Source organism: Myxine glutinosa, chromosome 8 (assembly GCF_964187855.1).
Source record: "Myxine glutinosa chromosome 8, kmMyxGlut1.1, whole genome shotgun sequence".
NCBI lineage: Eukaryota > Metazoa > Chordata > Myxini > Myxiniformes > Myxinidae > Myxine > Myxine glutinosa.
The window spans coordinates 166,902,013-166,914,514 of NC_136268.1; the positions used below are offsets into that span (position 1 = coordinate 166,902,013).

Genomic DNA, 12,502 nt, shown 5'->3' on the forward strand with positions numbered 1-12,502 from the left:
CGACGACGACAGACGACGGACGCCGGAGGGTTCAGTATGTGATGAACTCAACTGGACGGGAGTCCAGTTGAGTTAATAATACTATAACTCAAACATCCATTAACAAACCATATAATAATACTGTTGCAGATTCGGGGGTCGGCGTTCCCCTTACCAAGGGGGGGTTAATCTCCTTGTCTTTTAAGCTGGCCGTCCCCCCGATCCTGGAAACTATAACGCTCCTTTGCGGTCGAGATTGGCCAGGGTGATTGGTCAACGGAGGTCCCAAATACCTGAGTGCCAATCGCTCCGCAAAGCAGGGAGATAATTTCCGCTCGGGCCACGGATATGATGAAAATTGCCGAGCGGTTTAGCAATCCGAAGCCCGAGCCATTAGCAAAAAGACTAACCCGATTCTGAGCGGTTCTGATATCGTGCCACAGGTACTCAATTAGGGAAATCACTAAAGCGATCGGATGGAGAGGAAACCAAAAGGTAGGAAGAACAAAGATTTATTTAGTACGTACAAAAACCCGAAGAGGAAACGAAAGTGGAGAATGTACAAGGCGAAGAAGAAGAAGACACAAAGCAAGCTTAACCATACATTCTTAACTTATACCCCAGGACAAACAAACAGACTTACACGGAAGGGTGATGGGTAGTATAGGGGAGGAAGGTCCAGGCAGGTTGTCCAAGCGAGGGGATCCGCTCCGGTCCAAGCTCCAGGTCCGCGGCGAAGAATGGTATGCGCCTTCATGGCGTTTGCGCGCAACCGGACCTTACGAATATAGCGGGGGAAACTGGGACATGTACGTACTACGTCGACCACTCTCACTCACTCTCCCACTCTCACTCACTCTCCCACTCTCACTCACTCTCTCTCTCTCTCTCTCTCTCTCTCTCTCTCTCTCAGGTCGAGCAGTTCATGCAAAAAGGAGTTCCCCAGCGGTCTTCTCACTCATACCTTGCGCCTTCCCCCGAGTCTCTGTCTCTGTCTCCTCGCCTCCGTGACTCTCTCTTGAAAAAGGCTTGCGCTCGCGCTTGTATTACACGCTCGCGATCAAGCCGCGGTTCATGGAGACACGCCCACCGGCGAGCTCACCTCAGCCCTGTTGGTTGGCGAGGGCTCCTTGGCTCCACCTTTGACGGCCAGTTGACAGGGGGCCACGCCTTCTCCCGACGCTCCGCCCTCATTCTCCAGCTTGACCACGTGCTCAATGGCGTTTGGAGCAAGGCAGCGAACAACCAAAAGCGAGGAACACCAATTTGAGAGAGTGGTAAAATGTACAGAATAGGGCCGGTGTTATTTGATTAATGCAACGCAGATTCAACTAATGGGAACATGGCCTTACCTAAACACATATTAAGGAAATAACTAAAGGTTTTATGGTGAGCTACGTGTTGTAATATGGCCTAACTACGGGTGCGACCTTTGACCTTTACCAAAGAGAATTATTTACAACGAATTTACAAGTGAGGGTTCTAAAAACCGCAACACTACTATAACTCAAACATCCATTAACACACCATATAATAACTAGAGCTTCCAGGGAAGCAGAACTCAACTGAACTGACTGGACAACTTTAAAGTCCTAAATTCTTGTACTTTTCTTAAGAGCTGAAAAAAATATGCCGGCCTATGGCGGCCATTTTGTGACAGATCGGGTTGACATGCGACAGCAACCTAACTTGTGTGGTAAGAGTCACAAACCAAGTTTGATCAAAATCCATAAGTATTTGTGGACGTTAAAGTCTTAACGTCGTTTCGGAGCTGAAAACAATATGGCGGCCATTTTGTGACGTATCGGGTTGGAATGCAATAGCAACCTACCGTGTGTGATAAGGGTTAAACATTCTAAGTTTGATCAAAATCTGTTAATATTTGTGGACGCCAGTGTTAACGTCGTTTTCATGACCAAAAACAAAATGGTCGCCTACATCCGCCATTTTTCAAAGGATCAGGCTGAAATGTAATACCAAGCTGGTCCTTGGGGTAAGGATGATGCATGTCAAGGTTGATCAGAATCGGTTGATATTTGTGGACGCTGGAGTGTTAACGTCGAAAAGTTAATGGACAACAGACGACGACGACGAAGAACGCAGAAGGGTTCAGTATGTGATGAACTCAACTGGACGGTAGTAAAGTTGAGTTAATAATATTATAACTCAAACATCCATTAACAAACCATATAATAATACTATAACTCAAACATCAATTAACAAACCATATAATAATACTATAACTCAAACATCCATTAACAAACCATATAATAATACTATAACTCAAACATCCATTAACAAACCATATAATAATACTATAACTCAAACATCCATTAACACACCATATAATAATACTATAACTCAAACATCCATTAACAAACCATATAATAATACTATAACTCAAACATCCATTAACAAACCATATAATAATACTATAACTCAAACATCCAGAAACAAACCATATAATAATACTATAACTCAAACATCCATTAACACACCATATAATAATACTATAACTCAAACATCCATTAACAAACCATATAATAATACTATAACTCAAACATCCATTAACAAACCATATAATAATACTATAACTCAAACATCCATTAACAAACCATATAATAATACTATAACTCAAACATCCATTAACAAACCATATAATAATACTGTAACGAATTTGAGAAGTGTAACGGTTTTGAAAAGTGTAACAATTTTGGAGGAAGTGTAACGAATGTGAAAAGTATGGTTTTGTTGTGTGTAACACCCTCGTAATGTAAATAATGGTCGCAGCCGTCCTCCTAGTTAATTCCATGAAACTTACACACAGGCCACGATATATCTTTTTAAATAGTTTATTTCCTTATTCTATGTAGGCTAAATATGTGTTTCCCACTAGATTGACTCTGCATTGTATCAAACGAAATAAGCGTAGGCCCCTTTCAATTTCCCCAATCATCTCCGCTCTCCAAAGTTCCTTTCAAAAGCGGTGCGAGTGGTGTTCAATCCCGCAAGCCGCCATTGCCCATGTGCTCATCTCGGAGAAGAGGGGGGTAGGAGCCGCCAACTCACAGGCGTGGCACGTCGTCATGATCAAAGGAGGAATCGGACAGCCCTAACAGCCAACCAGCACCGCGGTTAGCGACCCGGTAGGCGTGCCCTCGCAGCCGGCGGCTTGATTCCGCCCCGAGTAATAAAAGCGACTGGAAGGGACTGCTTCGGGAGATGCCATGAGAGATGACATGAGAGATGAGAGGAGAGATGAGCTGTGAGCTGAGCTGTGAGCTGAGCTGTGAGCTGTGAGATGAGAGACGCTCGAAACCAAAAAGGAGAGGTACTTGGAGAGGAAACAAGCTTTGGAGAGACGCGCTGAGAGGAGGGAGACGGCTCCACCAGAAGGAGAGGAGCAGGTGTGACCGAGCCAGCGCGTGACGTCCACAGCATCAGCAGCGTCGACGCGACCGAGGGTTTTCCCGCCAAAAACGCGAAGAATTGGGAGCTGCTACCTCCAGCCCTGCCGGTTGCAGGGACCTGACCCTGCCTCCCTCCCCAGCAACCCACCTCCGCCATTCCTGCCTGCAATTTCCCCCGTGTAAGTGTGAACGTCGTCTGTCCTAATCGTTGTCCTGGGGTTAAGTAAATTGAATAGTATAAGCTAACGATTCACTGTGTATCTGCTCCTTCCATTCGCTGAATATAACCGATTGCTCTCGTTGCTCTGGCTTGTGAAAATACATAATAAATCCTGTTATTCCTCCGTACTCTGTCTTCTTCTCTCTTCCTTTTCTTTCGGTCGCTTTAGAGGTTTCCCGATTGAATATCTGTGGTGCGATCTGGTCAACGTTGGGGGAGTCGGGCCAATTGGGGATCCTGTAACGGTCGCGGCAATACCACCGCTCGGTAAATAACATCTAATCCGCGATCCGTAACAATTGGTGTCTGGGAGTGGGATTCGAGGCCCGAACCAAATTTTTAAAAACGTGTAGAAAAAAAAAAATTTTGGTCAAAATTACGAGCTGCCGAAATTTTGTTTTATAAAACCCGAATTTTGAGATCGCGCCATGGACAATCAAGGCGATCGGATGTCGGTGGGGGAGATAGACGGGTTAGGGGTAACCCAGGACCTCGGGGAAATGTATGTGGAGGAAAGAGAGGAGGAGAACATTGGCAATGTGGTTGAGGGGGTATCAGGCGCACAAAATGGCGCTCTCTCGCACGAGGTTACGGGCGCGGAAAATGGCGCCTCGCACATGGCCACGGCGACCGCGCCCGCGACCGTAGCAGCGCCACCAGTGGATTTGAACCTTTTTATGATGCAAATGAAGGCCCTTATGGAAAAGAATAATGAGCAATTGGGAGACCAAATTAGAGGTTTGAAAAGCAGTATGGGACAAATGGGGAACCGGATGGAGGCTCAGAATGAGCAATTGGGGGTAATGAGGGACGAAGCGAGGGGTACCGGTGAGGGATTAGACAAGAAATTTGAAGGATTAGACAAGAAATTTGAGGGGTTAGACAACGGGATAAAAGAGGTGAAAAATGGGTTAATGGGGTTAGAAAATAGGATGGAGGACAAATTGCGGGAAATAGGGGAACAATCTGCCAGGGAAATCAAACGAATGGGGAACCAGATAGAGGAGGTGCAAATCGGGTTAGAAAGTAAACTGGATGCTCAGAGGGATGAATTGGGACAGATGAGGGTGGCATCTACAAAAGAGATTGAGGAGATGAAAGAGGGGATACGATGAGGTGTAAGTGAGGAGGTTTCGGGGCTACGCGAGGAGGTAAAGCGAGGTGAGAAGCGTATGGAGAAAGAGGTGAGGAATAATACGGCTAGGTTACAGGGGGGCATAGAGGGTCTGACGAAGGGAGTAGAACAGCTGACAGTCGGACAAAGGGAACTAGCGGACCAAGTGGAAAAGAACACTGCAATCATCGGAGGTTTAAAAGCGACACAAAAGGACATTAAAAACGAATTAATAGCAACACAAAAGGAATGTCAGATGGTACATGAGGGGTTGACGAAGAGGTTGGACGAGGTGACAGAGGTAATGGAGACAAAGGACCGGCAGGTGAGGATGCACATAGAGACGGTCACGGTAGCCTTAGAGGACGAACTTGAGGAGACGCACCGGGAAATAAAAGAGGTGAAGCAAAAATTAGAGGAAGTGGAAGAAGAGGTGAGTGAAATTAAGAAGAGACGGACAGAAACTAAGAGAGAAATAAAGGAGGAGGTAATGGAATTGGTACAAGGTCGGTGCTCAACTCATGATGTGCTGCTCACTAACCAAATAAAGAGTTTGCAGGTGGCAAAAGAGGTGCGGAGACGAGGTGCCAAGGTGAGTGGCGATATATTCGGCAATGTATATGATGTGAGGAAAGCTTCAGTCGGCTTGGGGATTGGTTTGGATCCGGGTGTTCGTGAAAGGCCGTTGGTGAAGTGTGCGACAGGTCTGGTGTGCGAAAAAAGAGGTGTGCGAGAATGTCCGACCATGGGGTGTGTGAGGAAAAAGTGTGCGCCGACTAGTGAGTGTGCTGTCGAGAGTGAGTCGGTAGTAGCGCGTGTGTGAGGGAGCACATGGAAGCGCGGTGTGGGGAGTGTTACGGAGGAAGTAACGAAAAAGTGTGCGCAAGAGGATGCGCGAGAAAGGTGTGTAACGGACGGGTGCATGGGGAAAGCGCATGCTGTCAAGAGTAAGGGAGAATGCACGCCTGTGGTGAGTGTTACAGAGGATGTAACGGGAGAGTGTGCGCAAGAGTGTGCGCGAGAAAGGTGTGTAACGGACAGGTGCATGGGGAAAGAGTGCGCTGTCGAGAGTAAGGGTGAGTGCGCGACCGAGAGTGGAGGTGAGAGTAGTGAGAGTGACACGGAGCGTGAGTTGGTTGTGACAGGTGAGCGAGGATGTACACCTGGAATGGAAGGATGCACACCTTGAATGGTAGAGCGTGTGTGGGAATGCACACTTGAGTTGGTCGTGAGGCACGTGGTTGGGTGTGCGAGTGAAAGCACACCTGTGATTGTCACAGAGGAGGTGACCGAGGAAGGGGCGCGAAGAGGTGTGTTGGTGAGGTGTGTGAGCGACGAATGTGTGCCAAGGTGCTCGGTGGTCAGGTGTGTGACCAAGTCTGTGAGCGGAATGAGTGTACCGAGGTGTGTAAGGAAAGGTACGAGGAGCATGGGAACAGCTGGAGGTATGAGCAAGAAAGGGGTAGCGTATGCGTGTAAGCATGCAGGTGAGGCATCGACGGTAACCGGGTTAGCGGTTAGAGCGACTTTTAGCCGAATCGGGCCCTCGGTGCGTGCCGGGCTTCGCGTGCCGCGAGAACCAGCGGGGCTCCGAGCCACGGCGGGTTCAAAAGGACCGCCGTACGCGATCCACGCTGTGCCTCGCTTGGAACGGCCGCGTCCGGGCTCCACTAGGCGGAGCGGGCAGCTCGATAGGAAGGGTCGTCATGGCGACCACTTTTTGTTGAGACGTGCCGGCAGGTCGAGATCGGGACATTGGATGGCTCCACGCCGAGGTGGGGCATGGGATCTCGGCTCGGGTAAGCCCCCGTCCCTGCCCCGAATGCGGGACGTATCCAGCCGCTGGCACAAAACAACCCGCATTCATTGCTCGGCTGTACGAAGCCGAGCTTTAGAAGGGAATTGGCGCACCGAGAGGATCTAATAAGTAGACGGGTGATGAGGATAGTGTTTTGGACCCAAAATTAGAAAAAGGCAAAATTTGATGATTGGTACGGTGATTAGCAGTAAATGGCAAATTTTTGATTTGTTGGATTTGGACGAGCGAAATTGATAGGACCTCCCCGATGTGGTGGGATGGCAAATCCACCATCCCTCACAGGTGGGGGGCAAAGGAGCACTAGCTTATGGGGTGTATGGCAGTGAAAACTAGCCCGGGTGGGTTAGGATATTGTGTGTAGGGATCTAGCGAAGATGACATTAGGTAACGTTAAGGTTAGTTAGTGACAATGACACCTGTAGTGGGGACGCAGGTAGAGTAGAGTGGATGATAATGACGTGGGAGCGCAATAGTTTAAAGGGGTGACTGGGAAGCGCAAGTTTCAGAGGGGAGTAGTTAGATGAGATGATGCCGTGTGTTTGAGAATTGAACAGGGGTGATTGCACAGGTGTGCAACTGAACAGGTGTGTGGAGCAGTGTTTGAGTGATAGTAGTGGTGATTGTGTATTGTGATGACCAAATGGTCCAGGAAGAAAGGAGGGTGCAGGTGGCACCAGGTATGAGTGCACAGGTGTGCAACAACAGGTATGGAGAATGGTTGTGTGGAATAAATGGTATGGGATATATGGCGTATTGGGATGGATGGTCGTGGAGTGAGTATGGTGGAAACTATGGAGTGGAGTGGATGGTGCGAAGGTGTGAATGGGGGAAGGATGGACCCCCATCACGAATACCCGGGGCGGGTAGTGTAAGCGTTAGGTAGAGGGTACAGGTAAATTGTGGTTGGATATTGGCATCTGTGGTGCGAGTGGAAGAATGATGTTTGGATGGGTGCATTAGTGTTGTGGAAATGGCTGGGCGTGTAGCCTGTTAGTGTGTGTAGTTGGTTTGGGCACTCCACCACTGTGAGGATGTCGGCCAGGTGAGGCCACAGATGGGCTCTGGGAGCCGGTAGTAGTTGTTGTGGATGGGGCCCGAGGATCCGGAGGACGGACCCGGGTAGCCCAGTGCCAGAGGGCACCGAGTGGGGTGACAGAGCCAGGAGGGGTCTTCCCCAGTTAGTTAGGTTAGGGTGAGGAGCTAGGTAAGCTCGGGTGGCAACTACAGTGGTGGAGGTGTGCAGGTGGGTAGACCTGCTGGGAGAGCTACACGTCACAGCCCAGAAATTGTGCAAGGGCACCGGGAGATGAATCGAGGGCGTGAGACCCCAAATTGAGAAGCACCACAGTTTGGTCAATGGGAATTGGTTGTTAGAACCCATAGAGTAAGTGGCCAATGGATTGGCAGGGAAAGACCCCGGGTAGTGTAAAGGGTGTTAAAGTCATTTAGAGGATAGTTAGGATTGAAGTCTCCTCGCACCATCTGCATCCACTCACCTGAGATGAGGTAACTCCACACCATGCCATGTTTTATTATTTTTCATTAATGCAAATGTTTTGGATTGTGAGACGCATCATGACGTGGGTGTGACATTGTGCGTAATTCCATCTCTCCCTCCTTATGAGGATTGATGATGAATTGGCGATGGCAAATTTTGAAGTAGAGGGATTGGAGACGAATTTGGTGTAGAAGGGAAAGATGAGGAAGACAAGACGTAGTGACGAATTTGTAAAGGTGTAAATTCTTGTAAATATGGGGTAAGGGCAAGGGTAGTGTAGGTGACAGGGGGGGGGGGGGGTGACGTATGGTACGGACAAGTTTTTCTCACTTCGCTCTCCGTACGCACTTCACCCTGCATTGCCTTTATTGACGTGTACCCTTGTGACCTTACCCCTCGCTCATTTGTCTTCCCCCCTTTTGTCTCCCACTTGAGGACCTGTGCGCCATTGGGTGCCGAGGGGAGCGTGCGTGAGATGGCCATTGTGCGCACGAGATTCTCAGAACCAGCATGCATTGCGTTGATGTACCACTTTATGGACCGCTGTTCTGCGGCCAAGTACCACTTGATGGACCCCAGGTTCTGGGGCAGGGCACCTCTGTTGGAGACCGGCCATAGTGGCCAGGGAATCTTGCTTGCGGACCTCGGTAAGGCGGCACCTATGCCAAACAGGTGGACCACCCTTAGTTGGCCCCTGAGGCCCTAAATAAAAATGAACACAAGTTGTGCTTTTTATTATTTCCAAGTAGGCCGCATGAAGCCAGAAGACGTCGGGAAGAACATCGGCCCAGCAGAGAAAGAGAAGACCACCACCAGTTGTTTTGTTGTGTTTATTATGAACCGTGGTGACTGTGCACCGAGTGGTGCTTTTGGTGCTTTGTGGTGCTTTTGGTGCTTTGTGGTGCTTTTGGGTGCTTTGGTGGTATTGGTACTGGTGCATTGATGCAATGCGTGCTGTCTCCTCCCTCCCAACAGGAATTTCTTTTTATTGTTCCCTAAAAAGAAAAAAAACAAAAAACACAGGTCCTGGGTTGCGTTGTAAATAAGAAATAACGTCACTGTAAATAATGCTCCCCACCGTAAATGTATAGTTTGAGAACAATTCCGTAATTCGGTTAGCTGTGGGCTTGAGTCTGTTAGACAGGGTGCAATGCAATAGGGGGACATACTTATTTGTGTTTTAAGATTGTCCCACTCAGGGTCAGGTTAATTGTAGAGGGAATTACACCTACGTGTCACACTAAGTTAAAGTTTTGTAGGCCCGAGTCCGGACCTGAAGAAAGGAGGGTGCAGTGTAACGAATTTGAGAAGTGTAACGGTTTTGAAAAGTGTAACAATTTTGGAGGAAGTGTAACGAATGTGAAAAGTATGGTTTTGTTGTGTGTAACACCCTCGTAATGTAAATAATGGTCGCAGCCGTCCTCCTAGTTAATTCCATGAAACTTACACACAGGCCACGATATATCTTTTTAAATAGTTTATTTCCTTATTCTATGTAGGCTAAATATGTATTTCCCACTAGATTGACTCTGCATTGTATCAAACGAAATAAGCGTAGGCCCCTTTCAATTTCCCCAATCATCTCCGCTCTCCAAAGTTCCTTTCAAAAGCGGTGCGAGTGGTGTTCAATCCCGCAAGCCGCCATTGCCCATGTGCTCATCTCGGAGAAGAGGGGGGTAGGAGCCGCCAACTCACAGGCGTGGCACGTTGTCATGATCAAAGGAGGAATCGGACAGCCCTAACAGCCAACCAGCACCGCGGTTAGCGACCCGGTAGGCGTGCCCTCGCAGCCGGCGGCTTGATTCCGCCCCGAGTAATAAAAGCGACTGGAAGGGACTGCTTCGGGAGATGCCATGAGAGATGACATGAGAGATGAGAGGAGAGATGAGCTGTGAGCTGAGCTGTGAGCTGAGCTGTGAGCTGTGAGATGAGAGACGCTCCAAACCAAAAAGGAGAGGTACTTGGAGAGGAAACAAGCTTTGGAGAGACGCGCTGAGAGGAGGGAGACGGCTCCACCAGAAGGAGAGGAGCAGGTGTGACCGAGCCAGCGCGTGACGTCCACAGCATCAGCAGCGTCGACGCGACCGAGGGTTTTCCCGCCAAAAACGCGAAGAATTGGGAGCTGCTACCTCCAGCCCTGCCGGTTGCAGGGACCTGACCCTGCCTCCCTCCCCAGCAACCCACCTCCGCCATTCCTGCCTGCAATTTCCCCCGTGTAAGTGTGAACGTCGTCTGTCCTAATCGTTGTCCTGGGGTTAAGTAAATTGAATAGTATAAGCTAACGATTCACTGTGTATCTGCTCCTTCCATTCGCTGAATATAACCGATTGCTCTCGTTGCTCTGGCTTGTGAAAATACATAATAAATCCTGTTATTCCTCCGTACTCTGTCTTCTTCTCTCTTCCTTCTCTTTCGGTCGCTTTAGAGGTTTCCCGATTGAATATCTGTGGTGCGATCTGGTGAACGTTGGGGGAGTCGGGCCAATTGGGGATCCTGTAACGGTCGCGGCAATACCACCGCTCGGTAAATAACATCTAATCCGCGATCCATAACAAACATCCATTAGCATCCATTAACATTAACATCCATTAACATCCATTAACAAACATCCATCAAACATCCATTAACACACCATATAATAATACTATAACTCAAACATCCATTAACACACCATATAATAATACTATAACTCAAACATCCATTAACAAACCATATAATAATACTATAACTCAAACATCCATTAACAAACCATATAATAATACTATAACTCAAACATCCATTAACAAACCATATAATAATACTATAACTGAAACATCCATTAACAAACCATATAATAATACTATAACTCAAACATCCATTAACACACCATATAATAATACTATAACTCAAACATCCATTAACACACCATATAATAATACTATAACTCAAACATCCATTAACACACCATATAATAATACTATAACTCAAACATCCATTAACAAACCATATAATAATACTATAACTCAAACATCAATTAACACACTGAAGGAGTCCGGACTCCAGCAGAATACGGATAAAAGGATGGCAAGGCACAAACTCGTCCGAGAAAATGTTTATTCGTAAAACCAATTCGGGAACACTAAAGCCCGTTTATCGGGCTGCCTTATAAAGCGAAACCGAAACCGAAAGCCACGCCTCTCAAGTGAGGCGTGCTTCGGTGGTCACGTGATCCACAGGTGTAGCTCATTATACCCGCACGCGCGGCACGCTTTGGCGGTCACGTGACCAGCCACTCTGGCGCCGGGGATCCCCGCCGGTGACGTCACCGGCTGGAGCAAGGAGATTCTGATGCCGGTCTTGCTTGGGGGACCCATGGGTCGCTACAACACCATATAATAATAATACTATAACATGAACATCCATGAACACACCATATATTATTATAATAGAGCAAACCTATATGGTTATGCATATTTATATGCGACGACAACGTCTTCTTCTTCTTTATAACCAATTAACACCCAAAACACAGTTCGTGAACTCTTAATTACGTTTAGACTGCTGAGACCCCTCAGACATTTGACGACCCTTTAAATCCCCCAAGACCCTTAAGACCACCAAGACCCCCTGAAGACCCAAAATACACTTAAAGACCCAAAATAACCTTAAAGACCCAAACCCCCCAAAAAATCCGAAGACCCAAAAGACCCTGAAGACGCCAAAGACCCCGAAGACCCCAAGGATCCAAAACACCCTGAAGACCCAAAATATTCTTAAAGACTAAGAGGAACCAAAAGACCCTTAATACTCAAAACACCCTGAAGACCCCAAAATACCTGGAAGACCCCAAAGACCCAAAAGCCCCTGAAGACCCAAAACACCCTGAATACCCAAAACATCCCGAAGATCCAAAACATAGGTCAACATAGGCCAAAATGTCAACATAGGCGAGATTTCTAAAATCCTAAATTTTCATCCGATTGACTTGAAATTTGAAGAGGATTTGCATATCTGGTCACTGAATTCAATCACCAATTATATTTTATTTAGGTCAACATAGGCCAAAGGGTCAACATAGGCCAAAAGGTCAACATGGACCAAATTTCTAAAATCCTAAATGTTCTTCCGATGGACTTGAAATTTGAAGAGGATTTGCACATCTCATCACAGAATTCAACCACCAAGTATTTTTAAGGTCAACATAGGCCAAAAGGTTCACATAGGCCAAATTTATAAAATGTTCCATTTTCATCTGATTGACTTGAAATTTGAAGTAGATTTGCACACCAGGTCACTGAATTCAACCACCAATTATTTTAAAGTCAACATTGGCCAAAAGGTCAACATAGGCCAAGTTTCTAAAATCCTCAATTTTAATCCAATTAACTTGAAATTTGAGGAGGATTTGCATATCTGGTCACTGAATTCAACCCCAACTATTTTTGAGGTCAACATAGGCCAAAAGGTCAACATAGGCCAGATT

At 47.2% G+C, this 12,502-nt stretch overlaps 1 protein-coding gene across 1 annotated transcript in view; it reads right to left on the reverse strand.

Moving 5' to 3' along the window:
- Positions 1 to 12,502, reverse strand: part of LOC137433066 (ankyrin-3) — a 482,046-nt gene that overhangs the window by 365,589 nt on the left and 103,955 nt on the right. The gene's annotated exons all lie outside the window — the stretch shown is intronic.